Below are 19,285 nucleotides of genomic sequence, written 5' to 3'. Positions count from 1 at the left end.
GGCCATGATTGGGGGTATGTACCAACCGAATTTGTATACTCTTTTGGATAGAGGATTTATGGTACTTTTGTGGGTTGGTATTGGAGGGATTGGTATTGGTGTTTGCATTGGCATCAGCATTAGTGTTGGGGATTACACCCTTGGACGATATTGTTGTTTTTTTTATCCTATTACATTTTGGGATTAATCATATTATATTTTGGTATTCTCTATGGTTTATGGCTTATGGTTTGGTTTGGTATGGTTGGGCGGTTGGTGTGGTATGGTTGGACTCGATTGGGTCGGTCACGATTGTGATCTTATCCCATAGTCTTAATGAGAACAATGACGTTATATTGTTATATGTTCAAAATTCAACCCACCTAAGGCTGGATATGGGTAGTCGATTTGGGTAACGGGGGCGGTCCCCGGTCCTGGTTGGACTTGGGATGCCCATTATAACAAGGCCCAGGGTTGGGTCATGTCATTTTCTCCATCGCTTGATATACCAAGTCAGGCCCAAAGAATCTTGTTTTCCCTACTTTATACCACTAAATTGGTGACCTATACCTTCTACCACCAAGGGCCTCAAAAGGATCCATTTGTATGTTGGAATGATAATTGATCTTATACACAAATTCAATAAGCAGAAAATGATCCACCCAACTTCCCTTAAAGTTAATTACACAACCCCTTGTCATATCTTCTAAAGTCTGAATAGTATGTTTCGTTTGTCCATCTGTCTGAGAGTGGAAGGTGGTACAAAGGTTCACCTGAGACCCAACCGCTTCTAAAAAGACCATAAAAATAAGAAGAAAATTACATACCTCAGTTAGAAATAATAGATACCAGGGCACCATACAACCAAACTATATACTGAATGAACAACTTCGCACAATTCTATCTCGAGTATTCAGTCCTCGCAAGCAAGAAGCTAGCGGACTTAGGCATTCTATCCACAATGCCCCAAATAGAATTCATTGATTCCAAGATCGTAAAAGACCAGTACCAAAATCCATATTAATCATTCTCCAATTCAACATAGGTAGAGCTATCTCTTGAGAGGTGACACCTGGCCTCAAATGTTCAACCTTGACTTGCTGACAGATCATACACTTGGCAATAAAGTTTGCTACATCCATCTTCATATAATTCCACTAATATATTTGTTTCAAATCATGATACGTCTTTGTTGAACCTAGATAAATTGTATATCTGGACACATGAACTTTGATCAAAATCCTCTCGCACAGCCCATCTACATCAAGAATGCATAATCTCCCTTTATATCTTAGAATTCCATCTCCCCTAATTTTGAAAGTCATAACTTTCTACTGACCCACATCATCCTCGATTTTCATAAGTATGGGATGCAGAACCTGCTTCTCCTTAACTTCATCCCCAAGAGATAGCCTGGCCACTTCCTGCACAATCACTCCCCCATATTCAGAGTCCAAAAGGTGGACTCTTATATTTTCCAACCGATGAATAACCTTCACAAATCCTCTCTTCCCCTTCTCAACATGAGAAAAACTCCACATGGGCAACCTACTAATAATATCAAGAACAATATTAGCTTTACCTGGGTGGTAGTACAAGCTCATGTCATGATCCTTAAGAAATTCAAGTCACCTACTCTGCCTGAGGTTTAATTCTTTCAGAGTCAATCTCATAAGCAGTGCAGCAATGGATGAAAAACTCTCTACAAATCTCCTATAATAACTTGTCAGGCCCATGAAGTTCCTAATGTTGGTTGGAGTTGTGAGTCTAGACCATTTTTTTACTGCCTCAATCTTTTGAGGGTCCACTTTAATCCCTTCACAAAAGACAACATGCCCAACAAAGTCATAGCACTTAGCCAAAAGTCACATTTATAAATTTTTGCATACAACTTTTGAATCTTAAGAATCTGTAACACAATTCAGAGGTTATTTGAATGCTACTCCTCACTTTTTGAGTACACCAAGATGTCATCAATAAAAACTATGACAAACTAGTCTACAATCTATCTAAACACCTGATTCATAAGATCCATGAAAGTAGACAGAGCATTAGTCAATCCAAATGACATACCTAAGAATTCATAGTGACCATAGCAGGTTCAGAAAGTAGTCTTGGGAATATCAACTTCCCTAATATTAAGCTAGTGATAACCAAAACGAAAGTCTATATTTGAGAAATACCTAGCTCCCTGAAACTTGTCAAAGAGGTCATTAATCCTAAGAAGAGGATACTTATGTTTCATAGTTACCTTATTTGGTTGATTATAGTCTATATTCATTTGTAGAGACCCATCTTTATTTCGCATAAAAAGTACAGGAGCACACCAAGGAGAAATTCTAGGATGGATAGAACCCTTATCAAAGAGGTTTTTTAATTTCTCTTTTAGTTCTTTTAGCTCCACTGGAGCCATCATATATAGAGGAATAGATATGGGATGGGTATCCCTTAGAAGATCAATCTCGAAGTCTATTTCCCTATCCAGAGGAATCCCAAGAAAATCATCAAGAAAAACTTCAAGAACTCATTAACTACAAAAATAAACTGTAAGGAGGTACTTTCAGAGTTAGAATCTTTGAGCCAAACTAAATGAGACCAACCCTTTCAGTTTTTGAGTTCTAGGATAAGAAATAAACTTCCCTTTTGGTACAATGGAACTTCCCTCCCACTTTATCACCGGATCATTAAGTAAATGTAAGGTGACCTTACATGTCCTACAATTGAAAAGAAACATAGCATGAGTAAAGCTTGTCCATACCCAAGATCATATCAAAGTCTACTATATCAAGCTCTATTTAATCTACCAACGTCTTACTATGAAAGATAGACACCGTACAATACCTATAGACTTTTCTAGCAACAATAGACTCACACACTAGGGTAGAACTGAAAAGGGGTCAAAAATAGTTTCGGGACCAAAACCAAAGTGTACATCTATATAAGAAGGCATATAGAATAAGGTAAAACCAGGATCAAGAAATACATAAACATCACCAAAGAAAAGTCATAACATACCAATGACAACATTAGGGGATGCCTCGGATTCCTAATGAGCAGAAATTGTATAAAGGTAATTTTGTCCATTTTCTATCCCTTAAGTAGCACCCTTAGCAACAGAAGCTGATGAAGTGGCAATGGGAACCTTATTAGCCCTAGATGCAACCCTAGCTGAGGGAAATCTCACTGCATATGATTGAGCTGACCATAATTAAAGCATAAATTCTTTCTCTTATGACAACATCTATGGTGAGGCTTCCCACAAAAGTGGCAAGGAGGGCAGGGTAGGGACGACTGAGCTATACTAGCTTTAGACTGGGCACCTTGCGCCCTAGGGCCATTACTAAATTGGAAATGCTAATCACTTGGAGTCTTAGTAACTAGATCGCTAACCGAAGGATAAGAATTTCCCTAAGTTCTCCTCTTGGGCCAATGCCTACCCCATTTCCCATTATTCTGCTTGCTCGCATCCTGCTCTGCATACTTAGTCTTCTTACTTTTTCTTTGCTCTATTTTTACCCACTTCTTTTTCTCATCTTTCACCTACTGCATATAAACCACTAGCCTCGATATATCTATGTCATTGTTTTGTATAGTAGCCTTACACTCTACCACTAAATCATAAGAAAGACCCAAAGAAAACTTTTTCTTTCTAGGCCTAATATTAGACACAAGCTCAGGGTCATAACAAGACCGTTGGATGAATTTCAATGCATACTCCTTGATACTTATATTACCTTATTTCAGATTTTCAAACTCCTCAGCCTTGATATCCCTCAACTTTTGAGGAAAGAAGTGGTCAATAAAAGTTTTTGATAACTCTTCCCTTCACTGTTGGCTCAGCATCCTCACTTCTTAACTCTTTCAACTTCTCATACCATTGGTTAGCTACCTCTTTTAACTGATAAGCTACAAACTCTACCTCATCTACATCAGTAGCATGCATAACCCTGAAGATCTTTTCCATCTCATCCATAAACCCTTGTGGATCCTCCTCAACCTTAGAACCTACAAAAGTTAGTAGATTCAACCTCATCAATTGACAAACCTACGTGATCTCAAATGAGCTAATGATAGGACTAGCATGATTAGACCGACAAGAATGCCACAATCTGAGCAAGCATATGAATGAACTAAAAGAACTTTACATTACAGACATCCCTCTATAGGGACTGAGTGCAGTCGACACCAACTCGGAGAGCTCAAGGAAGAATAGTAGGGATTGGTGGAACCCCAAGAGCATCATCAAAGTCAGGAATATGGACTCTATATCAATTTTGCATTTCGTGAGTAGAGAAAACCTTCTCAATATTTTCCCTAGTTGGGATGGAATCTCCAGCTGAGTTTCTACGATCATCAGATAATCATGGAGGCATGATTTAAAATGTGAGCAAGCCAGGAGTTAGAAGAAATTAATAGTAACAAAAATCTCTAGCACGAAATAGAATACAAAGAAGGAAAGCATCCCTAAATGCCTTGTAGCCTCCCTTTTATAAGTGTGGTGTGTTACACGCCCATAAACAGAACTCTACTCAAAATGGATTGTAGACACCCAATGACCCTAAATCATGCTCAAATACCAAGTTTATCATAACCCAAAGTATGGCCTTGGACATGATGTACACCCCTACTAATTAAGGCATGATATGGCCCCTTGGCCTTACATCATAAGAATACTAATATAAAGAAATTGCGGAAGGAAACCCGTAAAATAAAAGAGTTTGATAATGTAATAAAACAAAATTTGAAAGTCAAATTCAAATTGAGAAAATTACAACCCAATATAGTCTACAAGCCTCTATTCATAAAATATCTACTGACCCGGGACATGACCCTGACTATGCCAAAATAAAACCAAGAGAGCAGATAAGATAAAATAAATTAAAAGTAACAACGCCTTCCAAATGGTGAAGGGCTTACCACTTCTCACTAGCTGTCTAAGAGAATAACAAACCACCTAATTCTGCACAGAGTCATAATAAAAGCCCTCTGAACCTACATCATGAAATAATATAGCGTTTGGAGATGTCAGTACGGCGAGTACTGGTATCCAATCAGAGAAAGGAATAAAATATGTATTTACCAAAACTAGTCATAAAACAATATCATTATCCAAAATAATCATAAAGTAAGGGGAGAGTAACACAAGGAAATGACCATTTGAAAATTTACTCCTGAACTATGTAGGTTGTACCGACCTAAAGTCACACACGAGCTATATGAGCCCAGACCCTCTCCCCCCCTCCCCACCAAAAGAGCCCCAGTCTATGTTAGGCATATGGACCGATGAACCCCCCAACATCGGCAAATGTGCTTTCAAGTGTTGGTCATAAGGACTATATTTTCTTGGTGAAGCTATATAATTCCAATTAAATTCCAATAAAAATATTTTCCCATATCATTAACCATAGAGTTCCCATTAAGGCATTCTCAAATTGGTATCATCATATCAAGACATACAAGCCGATTATATAGTGACATGTTATTTTCATTTAACCATTTAACTTCAAATTTAAAATTTGAAAACCCAATGTAAACCATTTTCCATTTATGCTATACAATGTTCAAAGGACAAGTTTAAACACTATAAAATCCCCACTAAAACCAAGTTATGAAATATGATGAGGTTCATATCTTTACCATGTAAAAACCAAATATATTATGCAATCAAAATACCAAATTTTCTCTTTTTATAAGTCACAATTTAGTTGACAACCATTATTGAAGCATAAAAAAGCATTAAGACAAGGGATAACCGCTCTTAGATTCTAGGAAATTACAACCTTTTTTTATTGTAGATTCCTCTTCAGTAATTTCCTGAACAACTTTATATGTAACGCTCATGAAGATTACAATCAAATATCTCTCATTCAGGTGTGCTTTTGTTGATTCTTTCAACTCTTTTAGGGGAATTTCCTTAATTGCCTTCCATAACCCTTGTAACACTAGGGATAACCTCATTTTAAGCTTCCATAAACTGAAACTAGATCCCCATCGAATTTTTCTATTTCATACTTTGTTGAAGATGATAAAGACATCTTAATCCTTGATTATGTATGAAACCCCAACCTTGCTCTGATTTCAATTGTTATGGAGTTATCATGGATTAACTAGCACACAACTATTAGCAAATAAAATAGAGAAGAAAAATAACACAAGAATTTATCGAGGTTCAACTAGGCCTAATCCTCTAGGAAAAAACATAGAAAGTTTTTCACTATGAAAGAAAAGAAAAAGAGTACAATGCTTTAAAATCTTCAGTTGCATCCCTTATATATAGATCTCAATCACTCTCAAACCTAGAAGGAAAAGGTTCTCTCAATCCTAGATGGTTAATATATTCTTTTTTCAAATCTATTAGGATAGAGGGTTTCCTAAACCAATAGGGATTATGAGTTTTCTAAAATATACGAGAGAAAAATTCAAGTTGGCAATATTTTCTAGTTCCAAGCTTTACAAATTAGTTCAACCAAATAAAACCTTTTTAATTGCACAATCTGACAATTCCACATACTCAATTTAAAGAAAAATGAGAATGCTCCAACTAATACCCTGGCATGAGGGTTTAGTTGGCAATGCCTAAATTCTAAATCCCTCAGTAAAATTTTTTATATGCATGCTAAGGAAAGTCATATGTTGGTCATCATTTATAGATAAAATTCCAAGTGCAAACTCCTTAACATTAGCAACTTTAGTAGCAAAATGAACCTATAAATCAACATGTTTAGCATAATGATGTTCATACCTAAGGCCCCAAATAGTGAATTTCTTCATTTTCTCACAAGACTTTTAGTAATAAAATTCTTCATAGGTAGAAGCCAAGCAATCGTTTTGATTTTCAATATCAGGGAATATGAATTAAGTGACATTAGAACGGTCATCCAAGAAACCTCTATCTTATAGACAGTGTGTTGGTTTGCAAAACTTATTTTCCATCCATCACCAAGGAGAGGACGTAAAGTAGGATGTTGTTGGGCAAATCATAGAGTCGGTCACCCCTCACCATCTTTTCCTCTGTGTTTCCATCCTTCAGTTGCAGTTTGTTTGGTAAGTTGACACATCTCTTGCCTCCTATATTTGAGTTAATATAGGTTACAAACTAGGGCAAGATGACAACTTATACATGTACAATCCAAATGAAAAAACGACAAAAATGTAAAGAATTAATGGAATGAAAAGTTTGGCTAATCGAAATTTGTACTTCTTCTGCTCATTTTTACTTGTGCACTGTTCTAAAAGTATATATACCCAATTTGGTATACCAACGAATATAGTAAGGTTTAGTAATTAAATGAATTCATGAAAAATATTATAATAATAAAAAAAACAATTATGACGACTTACTTCCAGTATAGAGTGTTATGGAATAGAAGAACAAGAAAGAAAATTAAACATAAAATGAATGATAACTCTTGGTATTGATTATTTTTCATTGATTCAAATAGAAGAGTATCTCTATTTATAAGAAACTAAATAAAACAAATAAGGAGAATATGATATTTTCCTTATAGCTATTAGACTAAATATTCGCCAAATAATAAATCCTAGACTTAAAAGGAAGTAAATAATGTAAAATATTCTTAGACTAAAAAAGAGAAAATAAAAATATTCTACCATTAATGAAAGTCATAAAATAGAAGGAAGGTAAATCTCAACATTTCACCTAAAACTCAAGTTGGTGTATCCAACTTGAGTTCGAACACTTAATTATTCTGGAAAAATATATTTTTCCTTGAATTTGTTGCAACACTCTAAAAAAGTTGGTCCTCCTTATGTTCATGTTCTTCTTCCACAAGTAGTGTTTTTGACTTATCTTGAGTATCTTGGAACTTGCATACTTTTGTGACATGACCTTTTTTATTTGCAGCTTTCACATAATGCATCGGATCTCCCCCAGTAAAACTTTTCTAAGTGTGTTTTCTTTTTGCAATATTTGCAAGGTGGATAATCAACTTTTCTTTTTTTCTGGTTCACATAAAAAATACCTTCAACAACTTTTTATTCTCTATAAGAACTTCTTCGCTCTGATGCTTGTAAAGCCCTTATCAATTCAGAAGGAGAGTTTGCAAAGAGATCTTTATACTCTTCTAAAGTGGGGATTTTAGACTTAAATCTCTCAAGAATAGTCACCAGAATTTTTTTAACTATTTTATTATCCTTAAAATCTTTTCCAAGCAACCTGATTCTATTGACAATCAAAGAAATTATGTCAGAATACTTAGTAAGTATCTCACCTTCTTGCATCCTAAGAGATTCAAAATCTCTTTTCAAATTCAGAATTTCATTTTGTATGCCTCGTTCACTTACTTCATAATCCTTTTCAAGCTTTTCCCAAGCTTGTTTTGTTGTTTCACATGCAATGATTTTAGAAAAGATTGAATCAACAACTGAATTTTGAATAACAATTTTTGCTTTATATTTTTTTGATTTCTCTTCTAAGTGAAATTTGATTTCGGTAGCAGAAGGATTTACAGGGAGTTGTTGTATAGGTTTGTCTTCCTTTACAACTTTTCACAAATCATAAACTTTAAGATAAGATTTCATCACTAGTGAAGGTTTGTGGGGCATTGAAAGAGAGTATTGTTTGTCATGGTTTGAAAAACATAATTTAAAATAACATGGGTTAAAAATTGATTAAAAATAGTCCTATGTTAAAAATAAATGTAAGGATTAAAAATAGTCGTATGTTAAAAATAAAAGTAGGTTGAAAATAGGTATGGATTAAAGCGGTTGAAAGTTTTTTCTTCAATAAATTCACAGATCCATGAGGATCGATAAAGGATCTGATACCACTGCTGTGGAATGGAAAAGACAAGAAAGAAAATTAAACTGAGAATGAATGATAACTCTTGGTATTGTTTTTCATTGATTCAATAGAAGAGTACATCTATATTTATAAGAAATTAAATAAAATAAATAAGGATAATATGATATTTCTCTTATAGCTATTAGACTAAATATTCTCTAATTAATAAACCTTAAATTTAAAAGGAAGTAAATAATATAAAATATTCTTAGACTAAAAAAAATCTACCACTAATAAAAATCATAAAATAAAATGAAGGTAAATCTCAAAATAGAGAACCAAGAAAAATATTATGGATTTACTACATTTTCACCATCCTAGATGAAAAATATATATTAATTAAGATATTTTTTTCAGGGAAGAGGAAATATAAGTAAAGGTTTGGATTCTTTTTTCGTTCTTTTTCATTTTGTGAGTCATTTTTCTCCCTTTTTATTTTTATTTTTATATTTTTTTCTGTCATTTTTTGTTGTTGTTGTATTTTATATTTTATATGTTTTTATATTCTATATTTATTTGTATCATACTATATATTTTAAATAACTTTATTATTTTTAGTTGAATAATTTATTCGTGAATATGTATAATTTATCATTTGTATTGGTATACAAATTGGTATATTGATTAATTGTATTTGCTTGAGACTAAAATATATAAATTTACAATATGTCGTTCAATGCAAATATATCGTTGGCATTTGTATTTCAAATTTTTCATTTATATTTGTATATAAACAAGTATCATTGTAACACCCCGAGAGTACACCCTGGGTTTCACACGGTGCTTACGATCCCGAAGGACCACAAGCTAACCTATGACTGGTACCTGCTGTAAGCACTGAATATAATACTGGAATATATATGCGGAAGAAATCTGAAAATGCCATAAGATTCTAAAAATACTAAAATGAAAACAGAGTGTAACTGATAATAACATCTAAAAACTAAATAACTGGTTATGCTAGTCTGAAAGCCTCTAACTGTCTGAATATGGAGTTGATGGGACAAACCCCCAACTAACTCCGATAGGAATAACTATTGAACTAGTGGAATACTGAAATAGATAAACTCTATCCTCGAAATATGAGGACTCACTACTATATCTGTTGCTGATAGCCTGAGCTGATAAGTACAGTCAGGAACCTGAGTGTCCGAACCTATGATATAAGACATCATAGCGTAAAAGAGAGTATATGATCAGTACGTGAAATGTATTGGTATGCTAAGTGAGGTAAGGCTGATATACATGGGTTCATATGCATGAGATGATAACTGAATAATCAATATCATGAAGTAACTGGATGAGAGTACATGCAAAACTGTAACTACTAAACATACTGAACATACAATATTGGGCATATAGGTATACATCATGTATCTAAGATTATACTAAAATTGAGTACTGAATTCTGATAGCTGAGTAACTGATAACTGATAGCCATGGTTTAGTAGAAATGGCTGAGTTCTTCACTAAATACTGGGACTGAAACTGTAACTGTGGGAGTGTTCATTTAACCGACATACCCCGATATAGACTGATTTGGGGTCCAACCTGTGACCCTAGTTAGAAGGGTGTTAGTACCGTGCCACGGATACTAACACTGGCTGTGAGTCACCCTAACTGGAAGGAAGATATTTCGTCAACCCTAACTAGCAGGAAAACTCATACGAGATGTTTCAACCCTTATCTGGCAGGAAGATATCTCAACCTACACTGGCTACATAGTTCTGTAACTCAGGGATTGCTACTAATTGTCAAACCCTAACTAGAAAGAATACCCATATCCTTTGGTTCGCTAGGTCTTGAATCCTACTCCCAACTGAAAGACACTGATCACTAGACTATACTAAGCTTGACTGAACTGACACTGATCGTGTTGACTGACCAAACTAGACTGAGTTCACTGAGTTCTATAAACTAATTGAGTACTATTGTTCTTGACCTTTACTGGGACTATTCTATAACTACTGCAACTAAGTAAACAGCTAGATTTCGGGTAACAAATACCCCTAGGACTCGATAGCATCAATAATAAAACATAGCAAATCTTAAAAGCATAGCAATAGTCAATGGTTCGCAATTCATTCACTAAGACATTTTGTCAAACACTTAGAGGTCATGAACTTATACATGAATGAGAACACATGATAACATGTTATGATTACACTATTCAATTTACATAGACATTCTATCAAACACTTAGGGAGCATAATTAATACACATGACAATAAACCACATAAACATCACGACTATAACTTAAACTTGCAAATTGCAAGGGTTTTAACATAGGAATTACATCAAACAACATACATGCTATCTTATGTTCATGAAACTTATAGTTAAATCTTGAATTGAAACCCATACAACAATATAAACATGAATACAACCCAATTTGTGCATGTAAATCATGAATCTAAAAACTTATAGTTTTTTTTTAAAAGGGTTCTCGAACTCCAAGGGTGGAAGAAAACCCAAGGATGAACACCAAACATACCTGAGTGATAGAATTCGTAAAGATTGTTGGGGATTTCTTAGAACTTGATCTTGAGATTGATGAATTAGGGTTTATTTCTTGAGAGGATTTTGTGAATGAATGAATGTATTTTGCCTATTGAGGGGCTGAATTTCATGTTATGGGGATTTAATGTGGGAGAAAAATGACCTAATTGCCCCCACAAGTTGTTACTAAATAAGTAAAATTGCACCCACCAACATGATAACTAAAGTGTTGCATCAATAGTGTCAATGCGATTAATGATGCATCGCATCGATAGTGTCAATGCGATAGCCAATGCGACGCATCATGATCGCATTGGCTTGCGGTTTTGGTTAGTCAAACATGACTCAAACGATATCTGAAAAATTTGAAACTCACCCTAGATGACCTATTGGCATCCCTGGTCATGAATCAACTTAAGAATCGACATTCTAAGGTCGTAAGGATTGAAAATAAGATTATCTAATTACGAAGGCTAAAAATGGTTCTAAGTCTTAACACTTAGCTGAATTTTTCTAAGTCTGGGACCCCTTATTACAAGCTATATGGACTGAATTAAACTAGAACTTTTATGGGATCTTACAATATCTCCCCCTTGGGAACATTCGTCCTCGAATGAGACTGACTGGATTAAGAGAAACTGAGGAACTGTACGTATACTAACATGCATCACTGAAGTTTGACTGAACTTTGGAAACATGACACATGACTGAACTGTTTCATGAATGCATGAATGATATGAGAGTGATGTGTAGCTTAAATTAAGCATGGAACAAAGTAGATCTAAGGACAATCATTAACTTAAGTTGAGAATATCGAAGAAGCTGAGATCCTTTACTGAACATGCATGAATAGGTATATGAGATCAAAACTGTGTCTGAGGCATGATACATAAACTGAATATCATGAACTGAACTGATTTCTTGAACACATGTAATGACATGAGAATGGTTATAAGGCTTAGATAAGAACAAGAGAGTCGACTTATGAGTAACCATTATCTCCGGCTGGATCTAGTTTCATGAAGAAAAAATAAAGGAATTAGTACATGACAAGACCAGGGGTATTGCATCTCCCCCTGGGTTTAGTTTATCCACCGAATGATACCGACTTGACTAAAATACAGAAAAAACTAAGATGATACGTGGAACTCTTGTGAAATAAATCATGACTGACTATCTGGGATCAGAAATATGATGCATGAACTGAACTGCATTCATCAAAGAGGACTAATCCAGGATATATATGACATAAATTGGAATTTCACTGATCATTATGTGTGTAGCATGAGTACTGGAACTGAACATACTTTAAAGCATGAATACATGAGTCATAAGATGCACGACCTGATTTTTTGGAGTTTCTGAATTTGAGGGACATGATTCGTACTGTTGAGTGGACTGGAACACCTCATACTATGAATTGGGAGAGTACAAGATTTTCTATAAGATGCGCGAATATGAGCTATGATCATAGAGCTGACATGTAAAGCATGAGTAGATATCATGATAACTAAAGTACAAATACTAAAATAAGCATGGGTCGAGCATCTCCCTCCCTAGTGTTGTACTACAAGACACTGGCATCACTACTAGAATCAGAGAGCCTGACTTGGTCACTTATTCTACCACTACCCCTTAGCTGAAAGCCATCATCCTAAATCTGTGGATCACTTAACCAACATCTCTAAAGTGTACTGAAACTATTTTACTCTAGAGCTCGAGATATAACAATACTCATAAACACTAAACTCTCCCTGAAAGACTGGACCTAAATGTGTAAAACCCTACTGCTGATACCCCCTTCTGAGATCGGACTCTTAACTTTCTATAACCCTAAATACATTATGTAATAACTTAAGAACTGACTATCCTAGAATTTTCAAATGCTCTTTCTATTAACTCAACCTTCAAAGATTCTAACTTAGATTCTAACATATAACATAGATATCCCCAAATCTTTAATAACTATACTACTTTCATCATAGCCTACAAATATCACATCCACAACACATGTTTTGAATCAACAAACTTAAATTCTTGTATACACTATTTCAAGCCTACTAATTCACCTTTCACATTACTAGTCCCATGAAATATATAATCTGCTCAACTTTAGATAACACCATCCCAACTCTACTGTTGTTGCTAAACTCCTGGTTTCATGGTTTCAATTCTAGATCATATGCTATCATAGGATTCTGGGAAGGAATTTGAAAACATGTATGACTCCTAAGCACTAAGGTACCACCCCTTCATTCAAGGACTGGTTCATCAGGACACCAAAAATAAACAACCTTGTTTCTACAATCAGCTGAAGCATAACAAGAATGGAGCCAATCCATACCGAGAATAATGTCAAAATCTAGCATCTGTAACTCTACAAAGTCTACTGAAGTAAATTTATAAGACACCATAACTGGGAAGTTTTTGTATATCCATCAGGCTATAATAGATTTACCCATTGGGGTAGATACTGAGAAGGGATTTGGTAAGGTTTTGGGACTGACTCTGAAGTTGATAGCTATGTAAGGGGTTAGAAAAGAAATAGAACCTCCAGAATCTAGTAAAACATGCATAAAATAGGAAAGGCCTAAAGTGTACCCACAACCGTATCAGGAAAATTTTTCTGATTATGCTGGGACTGAAGTGTATAAAGTTTGTTCTGACGCTGGCCACTGATTATGCTGGAAGTGGAACCATGCTGATTCGAGCGATCAGATGAAATTATAGGATGACTGTGCTGACTCTGCGGACCATCCTTAGGACATTCTCTGACTCTATATCCTGACTCGCCACATCCAAAACACACGTCACTGCCCGCTCTACCAACACTCTTATGATTTCTACCATACTCTGCACAAAGCATTTAGGTACGACCACTGCTCATACTACCTTGCGTTTTAGAGCCTGGTGCCTCATCCTGATTATCACTCCTAAACTTTGGTACTAGCACACTTGCTAAATTTTAAACTGGGGCTAAACACTTCTAGCTGAACTGAGAATGGGTACCACCCTCTGACTTAGCAAAACTAAAACTACCTGTCCTAGCCCTCTTACTCTCTCTTTTTTTCTCCTTAACCTTTTGCTCCTTGATTTACTGAGCATGGACCATAAGACTAGAAAAATCCATTTTCTTAATCAACATTGCAGCCCTACACTCTTTGACCACACTATCAGATACTCTAGACTCAAACTTGCTCATCTTAGACCTGCTATCCACCACCACGTAAGGAGCATACCTAGCTAGATGAGTAAACTTGACGGAATACTCCTTCACACTTATGCTGCCCTGCTTTAAGTTAATAAACTCTAAGACCTTAGTTTCCCTCTGCTCCAAAGGGAAGAATCTATCTAAGAAACCTGTAGCAAACTCCTTCGATTCTATAGGCCCTGTATCTGCGCCTCTATCCCCTTTCTACCGGTTAAACTAGGTGTGAGCTAAATCCTGCAATTGGTAAGCATCCAACTCTACACTCTCACAAAGCATGACATGCATGATGTTATTAAACTTCTGAACCATATCAAGAAACTCTTGCGGATCCTCATCAGACTTGGATCCTAAAAATGAAGGAGGATTTATTCAGGTGAAGTCCCGAATCCTAGTTATGGCAGTATTGGCCACTAGGAAGGCTGGGAATGCATCTGGTAGACTATTCTGAGCTACTACAGAGTGATCAATAGTAGTGAATGCATTTCTAAACTCTGTGTGAGAAATATGCTTATTCAAGGGATCTTCCTGAACGAGCGGAGGTACTGGTTGGTTTTTGCTTCTTCTTCCAATAGTCTTTCAGGGAGGAATATTCTATAGACGGATGGAAGAATTGAATTAGACAGAGTTTAACTTGAGCTCATGCTCAATCGCTGGATATGAACACTGAAAGAAGGGAACCTTTCCTAAAAATGCCTCATAGCCTCTTGTGCATAAGTTTGACATGCTACACACCCATGCACAAGACTCTACTTGACGCGACTTTCATACTCCCAAGGACTCTTTAGAACTTAGGCTCTAATACTAAGTTTTTACTACCCTAAGAGTACACCCTGGGCGTCACACGGTGCTTACGACCCCGAAAGACCATAAGCTAACCCATGACTGGTACCTTCTATGAACACTGAATATAATACTAGAATAATATGCGGAAGAAATCTAAAAACACTATAAGGTTCTCAAAATACTTCTATAATAACTGAGTATAACTAATAATAACATCTAAAAACTAAATAACTAGCTATGTTAGTCTGAAAGCCTCTAACTGTCTGAATATGAAGTTGATGGGACAAACCCCCAACTAACTCCGACTAAAATAACTACTGAACTGCTGGAATACAGATATACATAAACTCTGTTCTCAAAATATGAGGACTTACCACTATATTTATAGTTGATAGCCTAAGTTGCTAAGTACAGTTGGGAACCTGAGCGTCCGAACCTATGATATAAGACATCATAGCGCAAAAGAGAGTATACGATCAGTACATAAAATATACTGGTATCTAAGTGAGGTAAGGCTAATATACATAGGTTCATATGCATGAGATGATAATTTACTGAATGAACATTATGGAGTAACTGGATAGAGTACATGCAAAACTGTAACTAATAAACATACTGAACATACAATGTTGTGCATATAAGTATACATCATGTATCTGGGTTATAGTGAAACTGAATACTAAATTCTGATGGTTGATAACTGATAACTAATAACCATGGTTTTGTAGAACTGACTGAGTTCTTCGCTGAATACTGAGACTGCAACTATGACTGTTGGAGTGCTCATCTAACTGACATACCCCGATATAGGCTGATTTGGAGTTCAACCTGTGACCCCAGTTGAAAGGGTGTTAGTACCATGCCATGAGTAGAAACAATGGCTGTGAGTCACCCTAACTAGTAGAAAAACTTAAACGAGATTTATCAACCCTTATCTGGCAGGAAGATATCTCAACCTGCATTGGCTACGTAGTTCTGTAACTTAGGGATTGCAACTAAGGGTCAAACCCTAACGGGCAAGAATGCCCCCATCCCTAGGTTTGCTTGGTGCTGAATCCTACTTCCAACTGAAAGACACTGATCACTAGACTGTACTAAGCTTGACTGAACTAACCTTGATCATGTTGACTGATCGAACTGGAATGAGTTCACTTAGTTCCGTTAACTGACTGAGTACTACTGTTCTTGACCTTTAATGGGACTATTCTATAACTATTGCAACTAAGTAAATAGCTAGATTTTGGGTAACAAATACCCTCAGGACTCGATAGCATCAATAATAAAACATAGCAAATCTTTAAAGCATAGCAATAGTCAATTGTTCATAATTCATTCACTGAGATATTTTGTCAAACACTTGGAGGTCATGAACTTATACATGAATGAGAACACATGATAACATGTCGTGATTACACTATTCAATTCACATGGACATTCTATCAAACACTTGGGGAGCATAATTAATGCATATGATAATGAACCACATAAGCATCATCTCTACAACTTAAACTTGCAAATCTCAAGGGTTTTAACATGGGAATTACATCAAACAACATACATGCTATCTTATGTTCATGAAACTTATAATTAAATCTTGAATTGAAACCCATACAACAACACAAACATGAATACAATCCAATTTGCGCATGTAAATCATGAATCTAAAAACTGGTGGTTTTTTTTTTTCCAAAAATGGTTCTAGAACCCCAAGGATTGAAGAAAACCCAAGGATGAACACCTAACATACCTGAGTCACAGAATTTGTGAAGATTGTTGCGGATTTTTTATAACTTGATCTTGAGCTTGATAAATTAGGGTTTATTTTTTGAGAGAATTTTGTGAATGAGTGAATGTATTTTGCCTATTGAGGGGCTGAATTTCGTGTTATGGGGGTTTAATGTGGGAGGAAAATAACCTAATTTCCCCCATAACCCGTAACTAAATGTGAAAAATTATGCCCAGCGATGCGATAATTATCGACGCGATTATCGATGTGTCACGTCGATGGTGTCAATGCGATAGCCAATATGACGCATCATGATCACATTGGCTTGCTATTTTGATCATCCAAACGTTACTCTAACGATGTCCAAAAAAATCTAAACTCACCCAAGATTACCTATTGACATCCCTGATCATGAATCAACTTAAGAATCGACATTCTAAGGTCATAAGGATCGAAAATAAGATCATCTAATTTTAAAGGCTAAAAATGATTCTGAGTCTTAACACTTAGCTGAATTTTTCTAAGTTTGGGACCCCTTATTACAAGCTATATGGACTGAATTGAACTAGAACTTTTACGGGATCTTACAATCATTTTGTATACATATGATTTAAGTTATATAAACATGTATCATTTGATACAAATGTAATATTTGTATTTATATAATTTATCATTTTTATTGTTCAGTTTACGTCAATAAATACAAATTATATCAATGAATACAAATACAAGTGTTCATAGAAAAAAAATAGCAATTTCTTTTAATTGTTTAAAAATACAAATAATGTTGCCAACTACAAATTCAAATATAAACAAATGAAACAAATGAAATTACAAATACAAATACAATATGAGGTCAACTTACAAATACAAATACAAGCACAAAATACAAGTGTGAACTATAAAATACAAATATGAATGTGAACTACAAAATACAAATAAAAATATAATTGTATCAATGACTATAAAAATATAAATAATATCGTGAATAAAAATACGATAAGCAATTGCGGTATTTATGTTATCATCCATTACTTGTGCTCGAGTAGCCATATTTTTTAAAAATACAAAAAAATATAAAATAAAACAAAAAAATGAGAAAGAAAATAAGTACAAAATGAAAAGTAAGAAATAGAAGCTAAAAACAGAAGAGAGGAAAAAACGAAAAAAAAAATGTAAAAAAGAGAAAACCAAAATCATCTATTTTGTTTTTTTTTTATTTCTTTTCTTTTAAAGCCTTTTTTATTTTCTTTTTTTTTATTTTTTCATTCTTGTTTTTTTTTTCTTTTTTGTCATTTTTTCCTTTTTAAAATTTTTTTTGTAGTTTTTTATTTTCTCTCATTTTTTTGGTGTTGTCGTATTTTATATTTTATATTTTTTCGTATCATACTATATATTTTTAATAAATTTATTATTTGTATTTGAATAGTTCAGCCTTGAATACAATCTATCATTTTTATTTGTAAACAAGTAAATATATGGATTAATTGTATTTACTTGAGTCTAAAATATATAAATATGAATATGTCATTCTATGCAAATGTATCGTTAGTATTTGTATGTCAAGTTTATCATTTGTATTTGTATATAAATAAGTATCATTTGTATTCTTATATTTTATCATTTATATTTGTATTGTTCAATTTGCATTAATAAAATAATTCGTATCAATGAGTATAAATACAAGTGTTCGTTGAAAGAAAAAATATAATTCTTTTTCAATTATTTAAAAATACAATTGATGTTGTCAACTACAAATTCAAATACAAATAAATGAAACAAGTAAAATTAAAAATACAAATACAATATGTGGTCAGTTTATAAATACAAATACAAAATAATTCTTTTAAAAATACAAGTGCATCGACAAAAATAGAATACAAATATAAATACAAATAAAATGAAATCATAAAATACAAATATAAGATGCAGTCAACTATAAATACAAATATGAAATAGTTCTTTAAAATGCACATGCAAATTTTTATAAAATATAAATGATGGAGAGAACTATAAAATACAAATATAAGTGTGAACTATAAAATATAAACACAAACTTTAAAATATAAATACAAATACATGCGCGAACTATAATATTAATACAACTGTATCAACGAATACAAAAATTTAAATGATGGCATAAACTATAAAACACAAATACAAGTGTGGATTATAAAATGCAAATACAAATGCAAACTATAAAATTCAAATACAAATATAAGAGTGAACTATAAATACAAATACAAATTTATCAATGAATACAAACATATAAATAATAATGCAA

Source organism: Capsicum annuum, chromosome 1 (assembly GCF_002878395.1).
Source record: "Capsicum annuum cultivar UCD-10X-F1 chromosome 1, UCD10Xv1.1, whole genome shotgun sequence".
Lineage (NCBI taxonomy): Eukaryota > Viridiplantae > Streptophyta > Magnoliopsida > Solanales > Solanaceae > Capsicum > Capsicum annuum.
This window is presented reverse-complemented; position numbering follows the sequence as displayed.